Consider the following 19,034-nt stretch of genomic DNA (forward strand, 5'->3'; position numbering starts at 1 on the left):
CTTGCTCATAAAGGGACCAAAAACAAAGCCTGTCTTAAACTCCATTTCTCCATACCCTCCAGTTGTCTCTCTTTTGATTCCTCTCCTCCCACAAATCATGTTGCCTGGAAACAATCAATGTGCCTAAATGTTTTATTTTAACATATGCTGACCAAAGCTGTCAGGCATTCGGCCTATTTTCTGTTCCCGAAATACAACATTGTTGTGACGGTCCTTCCTGCCCCTGACAACTTGACTGGTCTACACTGACAGATACAAGAGCTAAGACAGACTTCACTTACGGTCTAATGTAGTAGGCTACATTACATAACATGTCTACTATAAATGCCGTTTTTCTGACAGAGGCCTAACCCAAGGCCTTATCTCTTCAAATAAATTATTTTCAAAATCTAGTCTCGGTCCACAATCCGCAGTTCCTTGTTATAAACCCCAATCTGGACACATCACCACATTTCCCACACAAATAAATAATACTTCACTCACATCATGGCAGCCTCTCAGTCCAGTTCCTACTAAATCTATTTGCTTTTCATAATCATGATTTGTATGATATTCATAATGAGGCCAAAACCACCCCAAACTCCAGCCACCATCCTTCCTTCAATCCTCCATGCATCGTTTTCCATTTGAATGTGGTTTAAATCACTTTCAGTATGCTCTAGCACAGGAACGTAGCCTCAGGTACTGCTGCATTTCCCTGGACGCCCAATAAAAGGCCCATTTCAATGAGGGGCATTTCCATCTTCCCCTTCATCCCTTGGTCCAACTCAGCCCCTCCCGCTCTCTTCTCCTCACCCCTTCGCTCTCTCCCCATTGGCCTAGTGAAGGAATGGGCAACTGGCGGCCCCCCTTTTGAAGATCCTCGGATACATTTCGGATAAAAAATATTAATAAAAAAATTATTTGATGATATTTCATGGGGAAATGTTTATAGTCAGGCCGATGTGGAGTCTGCTTACCAGACTTTTCTCACATCTTTCAATTCTGTATTTCACAACTGCTTACCCTTAGTTAAACCACGTAAGAGAGCAGCAAAAGGGTTCTGGAAACCTTGGTTTACAACAGGTCTCAAAAAATCCTCAGTTTACAAAAAAGGTTGTATAAAAAGTTTCTCACAAATCCCTCTCCCCTGAATTCTGCAAATTACAAAAAGTATAAGAACAAATTTACTCACCTACTTCAGATATCCCAAAAAAATACGTTTTACTTACAAATTCAAAGAATCCTTCAATAATATAAAGTAAACAATCAACTGTTGAATAAGAAAAAGGCATCTACAACTATCCCATCTCAATTTACTGTTGAAAATAAGACCTATAGTGATCCTGATGTTATTTCATGTGAATTTAACTTTGTGAATGTGGGTTCCTCTCTGTCAAAGGAAATAGAGAAAACTGATTGAAATCCCTTGGAAAACATTAAGGAACATTTCCCTTCCATGCTTCAGTTTGATCCTCCTGATCAAACTTGGTGTATAAGAGAATGTTGAAACATTTAAATCAACACTGTATTCTATATGAGCACCAATATGGTTTCAACACTGTATTCTATATGAGCACCAATATGGTTTCAACACTGTATTCTATATGAGCACCAATATGGTTTTCGGAAACACTATTCCACAGATATGGCTCTTTTGCAAATTGTGGATAAAATCTTAACAGCCCTGAACATCAATGAATACGCTCTTGGCATCTCTTTAGATTTATCCAAAGCGTTTGACACAGCTGATCATGAAATATTACAGTTTTCATGATTATACATATAATTGGCTATATGGTTATGTTTATGATAGAGAACAATTTGTTTATGCAAACGGCTGTGCATCTACCAGAAATATTGTAAAAATAAAAATAAAATAAAAAGGACCAGAATCTCAATTAGTGGGAATGAAATGGAACAAGTCACCATCCACTAGATTCCTCAGTTTTAATTGATTAAAAGTTATCCTGGAAATATCATATTCAATTTGTCTGCAGCAAAGTGATGAAATCTGTTGGTATCATCAGAAAGATTAGTGGTTTGGTTCACCAGGCTTGCTTCCTGACTCTACACTATAGCTTAATTTAAATTAAATTTACCCATATGCCTCCTACCTACACAAATTACTCATCATACAAAATATATTTGCAAGACACCTCCTCTAATTACCTGGCTCCATCTGCACCTTTGTTTAAGAAACTCAATATCTTGTCCATTTACGATATTAATGTAAGCCAATTACGCACTTTAATCTACAAATACTCATACCTCCCAGACAGTTTACCGAAACCCTTCAATGGATTCTTCCAGGTCAATTCTGAAATCCATCTATATACAGTGCATTCGGAAAGTATTCAGACCCCTTGACTTCTTCCACATTGTTACATTACAGCCTTATTCTAAAATGGATTAAATAGTTTTTCTCTCAATCTACACACAATACCCCATAATGACAAAGCAAAAACAGGTGTTTAGAAATGTTTGCACATTTATAAAAAAATTAACCTCTGAAATATTACATTTACATAAGTATTCAGACCCTTTACTCAGTACTTTGTTGAAGCACCTTTGGCAGCGATTACAGCCTTGAGTCTTCTTGGGTATGACGCTACAAGCTTGGCACACCTGTATTTGGGGAATTTCTCCCATTCTTCTCTGCAGATCCTCTCAAGATCTGTCAGATTGGATGGGGAGCGTCACTGCTATTTTCAGGTCTCTCCAGAGATGTTCGATCGGGTTCAAGTCCGTGATCTAGATGGGCCACTCAAGGACATTCAGAGACTTGTCCCAAAGCCACTCCTGCGTTGTCTTGGCTGTCTGCTTAGGGTCGTTGTCCTATTGGAAGGTGAACCTTCGCCCCAGTCTGAGTTATTGAGCGCTCTGGAGCAGGTTTTCATCAAGGATCTCTCTGTACTTTGCTCCGTTCATCTTTCCCTCGATCCTGACTTGTCTCCCAGTCCCTGCCGCTGAAAAACATCCCCACAGTATAATGCTGCCACCACCATGTTTCACCGTAGGGATGGTGCCAGGTTTCCTACAGACGTGACGCTTGGCATTCAGGCCAAAGAGTTCAAGCTTGGTTTCATCAGACCAGAGAATCTTGTTTCTCATGGTCTGAGAGTCCTTTACGTGCCTTTGGCAAACTCCAAGCGGGCTGTCATGTGCCTTACTGAGGAGTGGCTTCCGTCTGGGCACTATCATAAAGGCCTGATTAGTGGAGTGCTGCAGAGATGGTAGTCGTTCTGGAAGGTTCTCCCATCTCTATAGAGGAGCCCAGGAGCTCTGTCAGAGTGACCATTAGGTTCTTGGTCACCTCCCTGACCAAGGCCCTTCTCCCCCAATTGCTCAGTTTGGCTGGCCGGCCAGCTCTAGGAAGAGCCTTTGTGGTTCCAAACTTCTTCCATTTAAGAATGATGGAGGCCACTGTGTTCTTGGCGACCTTCAATGCTGCAGACATTTTTTGGTACCCTTCCCCAGATCTGTGCATCGACACAATCCTGTCTCGGAGCTCTACGGACAAGTCCTTCGACCTCATGGCTTAGTTTTTGCTCTGATATGCACTGTCAACAGTGGGACCTTATATAGACAGGTGTGTGCCTTTCCAAATCATGTCCAATCAATTGAATTTACCACAGGTGGACTCCAATCAAGTTGTAGAAACATCTCAAGGATGATGAATGGAAACAGGATGCACCTAAGCTCAATTTCAAGTCTCATAGCAAAGGGTCTGAATACTTATGTATTGTATATTGTTGTTTTTTTATGGTGTGGTTTTCATTTAAGCCCTTGGGCTTTCGAACACACCTGCACCATTATTTTTATTGTATTGTTTTCTATCGCTTGTTTTCTTTGGTACCCCATGGCAAAATGAATTGCACGAAATTAACACCAACTTAAAAATATTAATGAAATTAGTTAAGATTTTGTGGCCCTGACCCCCATCAAAGTTGTCTATCCCCGGCATGCATCCCTCCCGCTGCCCTTTCCACACTTCTAACAATTATAATGATGAACCGTGCCGGCAGCGGTACAAGTCGCTGAATTTGTGATATGCTGTCTGCAAACGAGGGAGAGAGAGTAGAGTGAGCAGAGAGAGAGAGAGAGAGAGAGAGAGAAAGTGGACTGAGTAAAGGGAGAGAGAGAGAGAAAGTGGACTGAGTAAAGGGAGAGAGAGAGAGAAAGTGGACTGAGTAAAGGGAGAGAGAGAGAGAAAGTGGACTGAGTAAAGGGAGAGAGAGAGAGAAAGTGGACTGAGTAAAGGGAGAGAGAGAGAGAAAGTGGACTGAGTAAAGGGAGAGAGAGAGAGAAAGTGGACTGAGTAAAGGGAGAGAGAGAGAGAAAGTGGACTGAGTAAAGGGAGAGAGAGAGAGAAAGTGGACTGAGTAAAGGGAGAGAGAGAGAGAAAGTGGACTGAGTAAAGGGAGAGAGAGAGAAAGTGGACTGAGTAAAGGGAGAGAGAGAGAGAGAAAGTGGACTGAGTAGAGTGAGAGAAAGAGGGTGTGAGGGTCTACTCAGGTCCACTGCTGCATAGAGAAACAGAAAGACAAGGGGGCGAGCGTTTTGAGCTGAGGACAGGCTTTTTTCTTCTCATTAAATACGGAAACCTGTAATTTCTAAATGTACACCCTAACACACAGAGACACGGCTGACAGTGAGGGTCAGACACAAAGGCCCAGACCACCCACTGCCCATCTGCCTCTCCACAAGGCATCTCACTGAGAGAGACTAAACTACTTGAGGAGCAATATACAGTCATGGAAGAATGTGAGCACCTATAGCTGCAATTGCCACCAGCATATAAGCTTCAAACACACACACACACTTCAGCAGAGCCAATTAAGATCAACCCTTCTCTGAACTTGTCATGCTGGCGCACCGAGACACTGCGATCAAGGGCAAACGCCTGCCACAGGGAGATAACGGGGTACACCTCTTGCCCCTCACCCCACCTCTGTGAAGATTCTCCCTCATTTCTAACAGAAAGAACACAGCCTCCCTTCCTGGCCCTCCTCACCCCCCTCCCAGAAGAACCTGTGGGACCCCCCACAATGAGACTAAGCAGGACCATTCAACACCACAAACCCCCTGTGGAATAGGCATGTCAGCCAGGACCACTGTACTACACCATCGCCAGAGCTGTGCCCAGTAATGGAGGATAAGATATAAGGGCTAGTCAGATACTGGAGGGTCCAAGTGAATGGTAATGCATGGACAGAGACAATACAACAAAAAGTAACATGGACACTGCAGCCATTTTCTTGGCAATTTTTGGACAAACACTCGACAGTAGACAAGCAGAAAGGAGAGGGAGAGAAAAGAGAGGGGGGGGGTTGGAGATGGAGGTAAAGAAGGAAACACCGTGCTCTCCCTCTTTCTGTCTTCTTGTGCTGCTCTTTTCCTCTTGGGGAAAGAAGGGGAAGGCAGCAGCACTAATAAGTTCAGCTCTATCCATCTGCTGCTCGCCCTGAGACAGGGGCTACTCTTCTGGTGTCCCGACGTCACTCTGCTTCCCAATTACCACATTTACACACTTCACCTTGTACTGCACGCACACTGATACACACCGCATATATACACACACACACTCCTTCCCTCATTTACAGTTCTGCAGCGCTATTTTAAAATGCTTACCATTAAATCCATATAAGATGGATCACCTTTTCAAAGTGAGTACTTCCATCTCTCCTTTCTACATGTATATTAGCCATTCATTAATTAAACAGTGAGTTAGTTATACAGTGAAGGCTGAGAATGAGCAGCTCCTCTCTCTTGAAGGTGTAAAACCAGTGCATAAAGACTAACAGAGAGATGCCACCACCCGTAGCTGTGGCAAAATAACTATTTTTAAAGCCCTGCGGTTGTGATGAAGTGTTGAGACTAGGCTGAATGATGAGTGCATCTAGACACCTTGGTGTCTCAGTGGTGGCTGGCCTCTAAATGCCACCGTGTTTAGTCTGTACTCAGACCCAACACTGCCTTGACTCAGAAGGACTGGGACTGAGAAAAATATACAAAATTGTAAAGCTTTGCAACTTTTACAACCTGATTCCAGAGCATTTGGCCATCTCAGGCTGAGGCATGTTGTCGACTTAATAACATCTAGACTGATCTGATCCAGGATCAGTGTATTACCTGGCCAAAGAGCGCTGCTCAAAGCTGCCTGGCGGACAACAGGCATCACATCCACCCAGCCAGAGTCTGTTAAGATAAGATCCAAACAATAACAGTGCTGTAAGTGGCGGTCCCCACCTCGTACCTCACCCTCCCCGTCTGACCTTTCCTAATTCATGTTAAGGTTAAGTGTACCTGCGCTCGCTGCCTCTCAATATTGTTCTCTCAGAGAGGCCTTTTGGTGAGTCATCAGATAGCGCCGGCTGCAGCAGTATTCGCTGAGGTTGGAAATGCCAGGCAGATAAGGCTGCTCTGGTGTGGGCCGTGCACTGATGCACACACACACAGTGCCAGGTGACATTTTAAAAGTCCTCACTGCTTCTCAGAGCAGGCCCAAACACACCAGTTTAGATTAACATTACCCATTCTCCTCACTGCAGCTTATCCTCAACATAATACTCCAGCCATCACTCTCAGCAGCCCAGACCCTTTAGTCTACCAGTCCATCCTGTCAGTCTGTGCTGAAGTTGATTAAGTTAACTTTCCCCCAGCCACACTTTTTTCAGCATGGCTGTGCTAAATCAATCAGCACTGCCTAGTAACAGAGCTCTCACAGATTAACACAATCTAATGGAGTCATTAGAGTCTGGCACATTCCAATCTCCACCCGGCCAGTCAAATGCACCACAGAGACTGATTGAGTTCCAGCAGACAGGAGACTCATGGTGACAACACCAGACAATGACGCAAAGAGAGACTGGAGAGAGTGATGGCGTGAGAAAGTCTCCACTCACAGGAGACTCAATGCACAAACCAGTAGAAGTAAACAACTGCACATCACAGAGCAAGTACCTGTAGAGGCATGAGGGAAGGCGTGGCTGGGAAAATAGGTGGAAGAAAGTGAGGAAAGGAAAGAAGGAGAGGGATAGACACAGGGTGGTGGAGGAGCTGATCACAGTTGGAGTGTGGCCCTTCAGGAGGAGAAATAAAACCCAATCATTAAGCAACTCCACACAAGCAGCATGTTTGAGACTGGGGGATCCACCGGCAGAACAGCTGCAGGGTTGCCGCAGCAACTGGAATTAGAACCAGGAGGCCGAGTGTGAGACAGAAACCAGGTAAAAGAGAAGTGAGAGCGATTGAGGGAGAGATGGAGCGAAAGAGAGAGGGAGAGGAATCAAACCCCTTTCCAGGTTGCCAAGCGACAGGCGATGCCAGTCAGTGAATGTAGAGCACAGTTGATCAAAGTTGGCCGCTGGGCGGTAATACGTCCCAAAATAATTACTGTGAAAATACCTATTAAGATGTAAACCTGGACTGTCACATATGGCCGTTGAGCTGCCACATCCATCTGTTAGCATATGCGTCAGTGAGTAATTGCAATATGGTTGGAGTAATGACTTAGTTATATGTGTATATCAGACAAGTCCTAAGGATTCCTTTCCCAGCACTGATAGGTTCATCGTTACGTGGTCTCAAAGGATCAAATCATGTAAGGGATAATCAACGAGGGGCTATGTATTCTATGGAATATAATGAACGACGTGGAAGGCATGTTCCACGACACGCTAGCAGAGTGGAAGTGACCTTCCACGGAGTTGCATTATTTTCCAGAGAACACATAGAGCCCCTAGTTGATTATCCCTTTTATACCCTGGCTATAATTTAACACATTTGCCGCTAGAAATGTTCAACATCCACTGAAGTAGCTAGCAAGTTAGCTACAGTAGTTGCCTTGGTAACCAAACAAACAGACTTGCTAGTTTAGCTAACCAAACCATCAGTCTTACCTTGCTATTATGAAAATCGAATTCAACAATGCCAATAATGTTTTCAATTCGACTTTTGCTTTCAAAAGCAGCTCAAACACAGGACATGTAAGAATTAACTATAGCCATTTAATTCTACCGTGCAAATATACCATGCGTTATAGGGAAATAATTAACTCTAGAATGCCCTTCAAGCCAATCAGAAACAAGTATTTAACAATGCCATGGTATAAAAAGTATTATAAACTGGGTGGTTCGAGCACTGAATGCTGATTGGCTGACAGCCGTGGTATATCAGATCGTATACCACGGATAAAACATTTATTTTTACTGCTCTAATTACGTTGGTAACCAGTTTATAATAGCAATAAGGCACCTTGGGGATTTGTGGTATATGTCCAATATACCACGGCTAAGGGCTGTAACCAGGCACTCTGCGTTGCGTCGTACATAAGAACAGTCCTTAGCCGTGGTATATTGGCCATATATCACACCTCCTCGTGCCTTATTGTTTAAACAAAGTATACCACAATCAATGACAGCTTGCATAAAGTCCATATGAAAGTGGTTTGAGGTTTCATCCACCATAGATTTTCAGTCTTGCATGAGTTGTTTCACATAGATCACAACAGTTGTTCTCATTAAAGTGTCTGTAATGCAGTGTCTTCTGATTAATTGTGAGTGGACCGGTCCACTGTGCTGGACAGGAGGCTGCCAGGCCAGGTCCTCCAGGGTCACCCCTGCTGTGCTGTGAATGGGAGAGGCAGAGCGTTGGGAGCTCGTTGGGCCTGGCAGCCGGCTGGCAGGCCAGCCAAGGGTGAGTGACAAGTCAGGTGAGCGACGCAGTTGAGTCAGGCGTGGTGAAGCCAGCAAGCATAGAGCAGAGCAAAGCCACTGAATGACAAAAATAAATAAAAAGCCACTGAATGATCTGAAGTGGCGTCAATTACCTGGAGTAGCCGTGCGTGAGGGAGGGGGACAGGGGATGGAGCCACTGACCGATGAGGTGAGGTGGAAGGGGGCTGAAGGATGAGAGACACCCAGTGACAGGTCCTCTAATGCCCCACCCCCTCCTCTCAAAGACAGCTTGCAAGAAAGACATTTCACTTTACTTGTGCAAGTGAACTAATTACTCTGTCTCCATAAAGAGACACTGGTCTCTGTGATCACTGCTTAGGGCTCTCACTGCAGGGTCAGCCCCGCACGTCACTCATACACACACCAGCGTGCACGAGGGCCTTCACACACACACACAAAACTATCTTAACATACATACTTCTCATTTAATCTGAGAAAGAAACTGGTTTTATTATTAACACTGTGTGGGCGATGTTTAATTTATACAGAATGGATTCTGTTGACCTTTCGTTCTATCTAGAGGGTTGTTTCAAATAATATTTAAGGATTTGTTAAAAGTGTGTATTAGAATGTCTACAAACATACACTTTCTATTTCTTTGGAATCCTATATTCTCTCCACTTTACAGTTCTGTCACCTGTCATATACAGTGGGGGGAAAAAGTATTTAGTCAGCCACCAATTGTGCAAGTTCTCCCACTTAAAAAGATGAGAGAGGCCTGTAATTTTCATCATAGGTACACGTCAACTATGACAGACAAAATGAGAAAAAGAAATGCAGAAAATCACATTGTAGGATTTTTAATGAATTTATTTGCAAATTATGGTGGAAAATAAGTATTTGGTCAATAACAAACGTTTCTCAATACTTTGTTATATACCCTTTGTTGGCAATGACACAGGTCAAACGTTTTCTGTAAGTCTTCAAAAGGTTTTCACACACTGTTGCTGGTATTTTGGCCCATTCCTCCATGCAGATCTCCTCTAGAGCAGTGATGTTTTGGGGCTGTCGCTGGGCAACACAGACTTTCAACTCCCTCCAAAGATTTTCTATGGGGTTGAGATCTGGAGACTGGCTAGGCCACTCCAGGACCTTGAAATGCTTCTTACGAAGCCACTCCTTCGTTGCCCGGGCGGTGTGTTTGGGATCATTGTCATGCTGAAAGACCCAGCCACGTTTCATCTTCAATGCCCTTGTTGATAGAAGGAGGTTTTCACTCAAAATCTCACGATACATGGCCCCATTCATTCTTTCCTTTACACGGATCAGTCGTCCTGGTCCCTTTGCAGAAAAACAGCCCCAAAGCATGATGTTTCCACCCCCATGCTTCACAGTAGGTATGGTGTTCTTTGGATGCAACTCAGCATTCTTTGTCCTCCAAACACGACGAGTTGAGTTTTTACCAAAAAGTTCTATTTTGGTTTCATCTGACCATATGACATTCTCCCAATCCTCTTCTGGATCATCCAAATGCACTCTAGCAAACTTCAGACGGGCCTGGACATGTACTGGCTTAAGCAGGGGGACACGTCTGGCACTGCAGGATTTGAGTCCCTGGTGGCGTAGTGTGTTACTGATGGTAGGCTTTGTTACTTTGGTCCCAGCTCTCTGCAGGTCATTCACTAGGTCCCCCCGTGTGGTTCAGGGATTTTTGCAGGTGTCTTTTATACTGATAACAAGTTCAAACAGGTGCCATTAATACAGGTAACGAGTGGAGGACAGAGGAGCCTCTTACATTTACATTTACATTTTAGTCATTTAGCAGACGCTCTTATCCAGAGCGACTTACAGTTAGTGAATACATTATATATATTCTTTTTTTTTATACTGGCCCCCCATGGGAATCGAACCCACAACCCTGGCGTTGCAAACGCCATGCTCTATCAACTGAGCTACATCCCTGCCGGCCATTCCCTCCCCTACCCTGGACGACGCTGGGCCAATTGTGCACCGCCCATGAGTCTCCCGGTCGCGGCCGGCTGCGACAGAGCCTGGATTCGAACCAGGATCTCTAGTGGCACAGTTAGCACTGCGATGCAGTGCCTTAGACCACTGCGCCACTCAGGAGTACTCTTAAAGAAGAAGTTACAGGTCTGTGAGAGCCAGAAATCTTGCTTGTTTGTAGGTGACCAAATACTTATTTTCCACCATAATTTGCAAATAAATTCATTAAAAATCCTACAATGTGATTTTCTGGATTTTTTTTCCTCATTTTGTCTGTCATAGTTGACGTGTACCTATGATGAAAATTACAGGCCTCTCATCTTTTTAAGTGGGAGAACTTGCACAATTGGTGGCTGACTAAATACTTTTTCCCCCCACTGTACAGCTGCATTATCCTCCCCTCCCTCATCTCTCACTCCAACACTGATAATTATTCTCCTTTTCACACCTTTAAGCCCTTTATTAGCTTTAGCTCTTTTAAGACAGACACATCTGAATCATATACTAAATGATTAAATGCTGCCACATACATCTAATTGTGGTCTCTGTGCATCCACTCCCTTCCCTCTCCTCCTTTGTCTATCCTCGTCCTCTTTCATTTCTTTGTGTCATTCATTTATTCAAACCCTAAATCTCACACCTTCTCCCATCTAAACTTCTTCCTCTCTGTCAACAAAATTCTTCCACCCCTATATATTTTTATCTCTCTCAACATTTCCCTCAGTCTCTTCAAACTAGCCACCAGCCAATGCCCCCCCCCTTATCTCCACCCCAGTTGGTACTCACCCAGATCAAAGTCCCTCAAACATATGTGCTGCTGGCTGATGCCATGGCTGGGCCAGCTGGGCCCTCTGTCCGTCAGTCTGAGAGAGGTCCTCTGTCTGTACGTCTCTCCGTCTGTCTCTGGCTGTGTCCCCCTGTCTGCCTGGGCCTCCTGTCCAGCTGCAGAGAGGGAGAGAACACAAACACAAGAGATTAATTGAGAGATTGAGAGAGAGAAAGAGAAAAAGAGAAGGAGGTTGGTTTGTTTGTTTGTGTTTGTTTGTTTGTTTGTTTGTTTGTTTGTTTGTTTGTTTGTTTGTATCTGAACGGGCTCAGGTACCTCTACTTGACGTGTAAGCACAGAATAATAATTTTGTGAATGTGTAATGTTAGCTTAGCAAGGAAAGTCCAGCCAGACAATACACAGTAGGGCCCCAGTAGTTCACTCAGAGAAGATGATATCAGTGAGACTCCAATAACAGTGCTGTCTGTCTGGCACTCTCTCTCCCCCCTGGCTGAACAGTTCCAGTCTCTGGTGGAGGAGAGGTGGCCCCGTCTCCCCCAAGGATGAGCGGGGTTCATTTAGTGAGGTGTCTGATTTGAGGTGAAACCAGACCGATGCCACACAGAATTATTAAACACTTCAACAGGGAGGATGTGTCTAGTAATAATAATAATGCACACTAGCACTTCCTAGTTCTTACAGAGACGCCCATGTAACTGAACAGGATATGGGCTTTTTCAGGGTGTATGGTGCCTTTAAGATATGTACACATATTAGGCTTCATTATATAACTTACAAACTGTACAAAGACAATAGCTGAGAGATGCGAGTCACTTCAAGCTCATCTGGTTTGTAAGACAAAGTACTGTTTCAGAGCAGTCATCAAAAACAAATAGGCCCAACTTGAGACCATGAAGAAAGCCAAGTGCAATACCATTCTGACTAACAATCTCTCTCTGTGACATGTTCTGAATAAAGAACACTTTCCCCTTCTCTTTAATCCAGACCCTGCCATAGCCCCTGGGTAAGAAATACAGAGAGAAGAGAGCTGGACTGAAGGAATGAATGAAATCATCTTAACACCCTCAGGTTTACACATACCAGTCACAAATGTCAATCAGATGCAAAATATAGAGGTAAAATACATGCACAGAATGTGAAAGAGGCAGTGCTATTCTCAGAGGTGTGTGTGTCGGGGGGAGAGAGGCTTGATCAATAGCTCACCTGCAATGAATATGTGAGTGTTCTTATTGACTGGACAAGCAGATGTGTATTCAAAACCTGACAACAACAGAGGCATGAGTCCGATCGATATTTTTTGTCTCCAAAATCCCTCTAATGCCTCCTGGTTCAAAGCACCGTTTTAACAGGCAAAACGGGGATTGAGAGAAACTTAGGTCTGACAGTATGCTGTGATTGAGTCAGACTGTGTACAAATTAATGTGTCAAATGTGTGAGGTGGAGAGGCTATGTCTCTGTGCTCCTGTGGTGGGCAGAGCCTGCCTGGTTGGTCTGTACAGTGAAAGTCATCTGGCCAAACCAGCCTTCAGACCTACATAACAGCTGCACAGCTACTTAGACCTACTACTGCTACCTCTACTGTCTGAATCAGAGACTAAAATCACCTTGGCTCACTGAAACAGCTATCCTCCTCTCCCTGTCTATGACCGATGATCATTTACTCTGACTGTGCTTTCTCTCACCTCCTCAAATCTCTTCTGGCCATCCCTCCTTCACTCCCTCCTTCTCTGACCTGTACTCATTCTCTATGTATCCTTCTCCAGCCTTACTCCTTCACGCTCCCGTCCTCCTTCTCTTCTCCTCCCGCCCTCCCTCCCTGACTGATAGCCGTTGGTCAGCGGTGTGGTAATGAGTTGTGACTCCAGGAAATGAGGGTTGACCTGCAGTGTGTGATCCTGTAATCAGGTTGGGTAAACGCTGGGGCCTAACCCTGCCACCCTCCTTGCCTCTGTACTCCCTGCCCCGGCCTCTCTGTCTGTCTGTCCACCAGTGAGGCTGATCATTTAGTCAGGTTGGAGAGGGGAGGGGAGATGAGATGACAACACAGACACCCACTGCCATCCATCCTGTCAAAACTCCATGGCAGAGCCACCCTACATCTCCTCAATCCCTCAGCTTGAGAGAGCAGGGATTGGATGGTGAGGAGGGGAATGAGGGAGAGGGAGGAGAAGAGCGGAAGATGGAGCTGAGAGAGACAGGAGAGTAGTGGGGAAACAAAAGTGTAAGAAGAAAATAGAAGAAAAAAAAATAGAAAGCAGAAAAGGCAAAGAGAGAGGAAGAATGGGAGATGGAGGAGGGGGCAGGATGAAAGATGGGTGGATGTACTACAGGCTGATGAAAAAGAGACAGAGAAGGGGAGCAGCAGCTCAAACAAACGGCAAGACAAGGAGAGGATTTAAAAAACGACACGAGAAAGGATTGAAGACAAATTAAGCAGAGGGCGGAAAGGGACAGGGAGAGATGGGGATAGACATAAAAAGAAACGTCAGCCATGATACGGGGAAAATGAAGGAGAGAAAAAAAGAGAGGAAGAAAAGACTGTTCCTCACAGGTTCACTGCTGCTGAAACCCCCCAAGACTTGAAAAATAGGAATATTTAGAGAGTGGCAGCTTGCCAGGGGGTCACATCAAGCGCTTGACTATGTTTATAAAGAGCCACTAAGCGTGAATAACTGTCATAATTATGAGCCCAACTGGGCCAGTCAACCCTGTGCTGCTACTACTAGTACTACTGCACACACACACACACACACACACACAGTGAAGGCTCTGGGTTACTCTCACACACACAGTGAAGGCTCTGGGTTACTCACACACACGGCCATAAAGGAGTAATATTATTTTTTATTTTTTTTTGTCATTTAGCAGACGTTCTTATCCAGAGTGACTTACAGGAGCAATTAGGGTTAAGTGCCTTGCTCAAGGGCACATCGACAGATTTTTCACCTAGTTGGCTCAGGGATTAGAACCAGTGACCTTTCGGTTACTGGCACAACGCTCTTAACCACTAAGCTAATATGCCTAGAGTAATTCAAAGAGGTCGTCTACGATAGACTAGCTTCCTGTCCAGGTGAGCTGCCACTCCGGCGGCTACTTAATACTATGGCTGGGAATTGCCAGGGACCTCACGATACGATATTATCATGATAATTAGGTGCTGATACGATATGTATTGCGATTCTCACGATTCTATATGTATTGCGATTCGATAATGTGATTTTATTGCAAGTCGATGTTCCAAGCATATTGCTCACCATATCTCTGCTGCAGAGGGACAACAGAGAGCCATGAGAAAATGAGTTTTGATAAACCTATTTAAAAAGAAGTTAGAAAACAACATATGAAGGAAAAATACGGGAGTTTTGGTGCAGGTACAGCCAACTAGCGCAAAAATAACATTGCGATATTGTCAAAACAATACAATATGGCCTCCCGAGTGGCGCAGCGGTCTAAGGCACTGCATCGCAGTGCTGAGGCACCACTACATCCACTACAGTCTGATCCCAGTCTGTGTCACAGCCGGCCGTGACCGGGAGCCCCATGGGGTGGCGCACAATTGGACCTGCGACGTCCGGGCTAGGGGAGGATTTGGCCGGGTTATTTCATTAGCTCATCGTGCTCTAGCGACTCCTTGTGGAGGGCCGGCTGCCTGTAAGCTGACTTCGGTTGTCAGTTGGACGGTGTTTCCTCCGACACATTGGTGCGGCTGGCTTCCGGGTTAAGCAAGCAGTGTGTTAAGAAGCAGCGCGGCTTGGCAGGTCATGTTTCGGAGGACGCATAACTCTCGACCTTCGCCTCTCCCGAGTCCGTTGGGGAGTTGTTGCGATGAGACAAGATCGTAACTAATAAAAAAATTATACAATATATCGTCAAAAATAATATCCCAACATGCAACTGTATTGATTTTTTCCCCCATCACTACTTAAACACTGAGGGCTGTGGGCAGCTTAGCGGAAATGGAGGAAAACTAAACTTCCAGAGGACCTATCATCCTTCCACTCTACCTTCTCTTCCTCTGTATCCGCTGCTTAAGCCACTTTCTATCACGCTAAATTTCAAGCTTCTGCCTCCAACCCTGGGAAACTCTTCTCCACTTTTTCTTCCCTCCTTAATCCTCTACCTCCCTCCCTCTCTGCGGACGACTTTGTCAACCACTTTGAAAAAAAGGTTGACGACATCCGCTCCTCATTCACTCAGCCTACTTAGTCCACTGGTCCCACTCACACAGAACTACTTGACCTCTTTCTACCCTCTCTCTCTAGATGAAATCCTGCGACTAGTGATGTCCGGCTGCCCAACAACCTGCCCACTTGACCCATCCCCTCCTCCCTTCTCCAGACCATCTCTACAGACCTTCTCCCATTCCTCACTTCCCTCATCCCTGACCACTGGCTGCGTCCCCTCTGACTTAAAGATGGCCAGAGTCGCTCCCCTCCTTAAGAACCAACACTTGATCCCTCTGACGTCAACAACTACAGACCGGTATCCCTTCTTTCTTTCCAAAACACTTGAGCGTGCTGTCTCAAATCAAATCAAATTTTATTGGTCACACGCGCCGAATACAACTGGTGCAGACATTACAGTGAAATGCTTACTTACAGCCCTTAACCAACAGTGCATTTATTTTTAACAAAAAAAATAAAACAACAGTAAAAATAAAACAACAACAAAAAAAGTTTTGAGAAAAAAAGAGCAGAAGTAAAATAAAATACTCACTCGTTATCACCCTCAGAATGACCTTCTTGATCCTAACCAGTTAGGCTTCAAGTTGGGTCACTCAACCGAGACCGCTCTCCTCTGTGTCACGGAGGCTCTTCACTCTGCCAAAGCGGACTCTCTGTGTCTGCACCACGTACTCTCACTACTGGTGTCCCCCAGGGTTCGGTTCTAGGCCCTCACCTCTTTTCACTAAGTCACTCTGCTCTGTCATATCCTTTCATGGTCTCTCCTATCATTGCTATGCAGATGACACTCAACTACTTTTCTCCTTCCCCCTTCTGACAGCCAGGTGGCGACACGCATCTCTGCGTGCCTGGCAGATATCTCAGCTTGGATGTCGGCCCACCACCTCAAGCTCAACAAAAAGCACCTGCTCTTCCTCCCAGGGAAGGCCTGCACGCTCCAAGACCTCTCCATCACAGTTGACAACTCCAAGGTGCCCCCCTCCCAGAGTGCAAATAACCTTGTCGTGACCCTGGACCACACTCTGTCAGTCTCTGCAAACATCAAAGCAGAGACTCGCTCCTGCAGGTTCATGCTCTACAGAGTACAACCTTTCCTCACACAGGAAGCAGCGCAGGTCCTAATCCAGGCACGTCTAGACTACTGCAACTCTCTTTTGGCTGGTCTACCCGCTTCTGCCATCCAACTCCTGCAACTTGTCCTGGCACCCTTATGGTGGAATAAGCTTCCCCCTAAAGTCAGGGCAGCAGAGTCCCTGCCCATCTTTCGAAAACGTCTGCAAGAAATATGTTGAGGGAAATGTACTTGATACAATTGTGATGTGTTGTTGTCTCACCTAGCTATTTTAAGATTAATGTACTAATTGTACGTCGCTCTGGATAAGAGCTTCTGCTAAATGACTAAAATGGAACATGTAGAATGGAACAGTATGTGCTCACAGACCTAGACACACATTATGGATACACATGGTTCTTATGCACAGCCCTTTTGTGTATGCAAATATGCATCTTGACAGGAACTGTAGTACAAATCTGTTTATTAGTGAAAATATCATTTTGACAGCACCCCTTTTGATTTGAACAAAACCTTACATACATATTTGCCCATTGTAGAAGTGCTCAGAAAGTGAATTTAATCAATTTTCGAATAAAGCTGTAGCGTAACAAAATGTGGAAAAAGTCAAGGGGTCTGAATACTTTCCGAAGGCACCGTACATAGACAGGTGTGTGCCTTCCAAATCATGTTTAATCAATTGAATTTACCACAGGTGGACTCCAATCAAGTTGTAGAAACATCTCAAGGATGATCAATGGAAACAGGATGCATCTGAGCTCAATTTCGAGTCTCATAGCAAAGGGTCTGAATACTTATGTAAATAAAGTATCTGTTTTTTTATTTTTGATAAATTTGCAAAAAATTCTAAAAACGTGTTTTTGCTTTGTCATTATTGGGTATTGTGTGTAAATTGATGAGGAAAAAACATAATTGAATCCATTTTAGAATAAGGCTGTAACTTAACAAAATGTGGGAAAAGTCAAGGGGTCTTTTTCTTTTTCTTCTTAAAACTTCAATTATCTAAAAACGCGTAAACTTCTGGTTTGTTTTCATATTCGCATATGTTGTTGCTTAGACCCTACTTTACATCCTGGAGTTTTTGTGTTGTGCCCGCCATCGGTTGAGACAACATGTTCTTGAATAGGTGTCATGTTTTGGCTTCTAAATGTACTGAAATGGGAATAAAATGGACATTTCAACTTACAAATGGTACCACAAAGATGGTTGGAGAGGGAATGTTGCCTTGAATGGGAATATCTGTTGTTTTAAATTATACTGTCAATCCTCCATAGGAAACCTATTGAAATCATAGAAATATAGATAATAGAATAGACATTACCATTTAAGTTGACATTTGATGGTGGGTGGACCAGCGGCCATCTTTGTGGTAGTAATTAGACGTTACAATTTCAATTAAATTTACATTTCAATGGTATACAAGCTAAATTGCAGTGGTCTGAAGTGATAGGTCCATTCTATGAATAATTGTTCTATGATTGAAATGACACCAACCAGCCTGTATTCAAGAGCATGTTGTGTCTTAACCGATGGCGGCACAACACAAAAACTCCAGTATGTAAAGTAGGGTCTAAACTACAACATACGGGAATATCCCAAAAATTGGAGTTTGCGCATTTTTGGATAATTGGTCAATTACATTTTTTATTAACAGTTATTAAATAGTTTGACAACCCTGTTTGTAAGCATTTGATATTATTTAAACTCAACCGTTTATCTTTTCCAGTGATCAACTTTGAGCACCGTTATCTTCTTAATGTTTTGGCAATCAGGTCCAAAAAGTCACTTTCTGACCACTTCTTCCATGGGAAAACATGTATGGAAAGTTTTGTTTAAATCAAAAGGGATGCTGTCAAAAAGTGATTGAATTCAAATGGATTAAACCAACAGACAATTTTGTGTGTACGACTACTGCGTGTGTGGGAGTCAGATAATGGGTGAGGACTGAGATGAGTGCTAATCCAAGCCTAATCCTTGGCCATGTTTAGACATACACACATTCAGATAAACACAGTCCCCCTGACCCGTTCTCCTTCACATCATTTCATAAACTCCCAACTCATCCTCCCTTCATCTCCTAACCTCTCAAGCGCCATCTCTTTCTCCATCATTTTTTCTCCCCTTTTTCCACTATCAGACTAGCTCCCTCTATCCCTCTCCTTCAAATCTCCCATTCTAAATCCATTTCTCTCCCTCCTCTCTTTTTTTCTGCCCGTCCACAATACCAGCCATTCCAGGAGGGCCATCTATCTTCTTCACCGAGAGCAGAGAGCCAGAGAGTGCCAAGGTTAGGGCAGATTACCATCTCTCCTTACTGAACACTGCTG

General features: G+C 44.2%; 1 protein-coding gene across 1 annotated transcript in view; it reads right to left on the bottom strand.

Annotated features, from left to right (window-relative positions):
• Nucleotides 1-19,034, bottom strand: part of LOC123491192 (speckle-type POZ protein) — an 85,932-nt gene that overhangs the window by 57,031 nt on the left and 9,867 nt on the right. Inside the window, exon 2 of the mRNA XM_045221086.1 lies at nt 11,451-11,606. The gene's annotated coding sequence lies outside the window, so the exon portion shown is untranslated. The remainder of the gene's footprint in view (nt 1-11,450; nt 11,607-19,034) is intronic.

The sequence above is a fragment of the Coregonus clupeaformis genome, chromosome 7, assembly GCF_020615455.1.
Source record: "Coregonus clupeaformis isolate EN_2021a chromosome 7, ASM2061545v1, whole genome shotgun sequence".
NCBI classification, from domain to species: domain Eukaryota; kingdom Metazoa; phylum Chordata; class Actinopteri; order Salmoniformes; family Salmonidae; genus Coregonus; species Coregonus clupeaformis.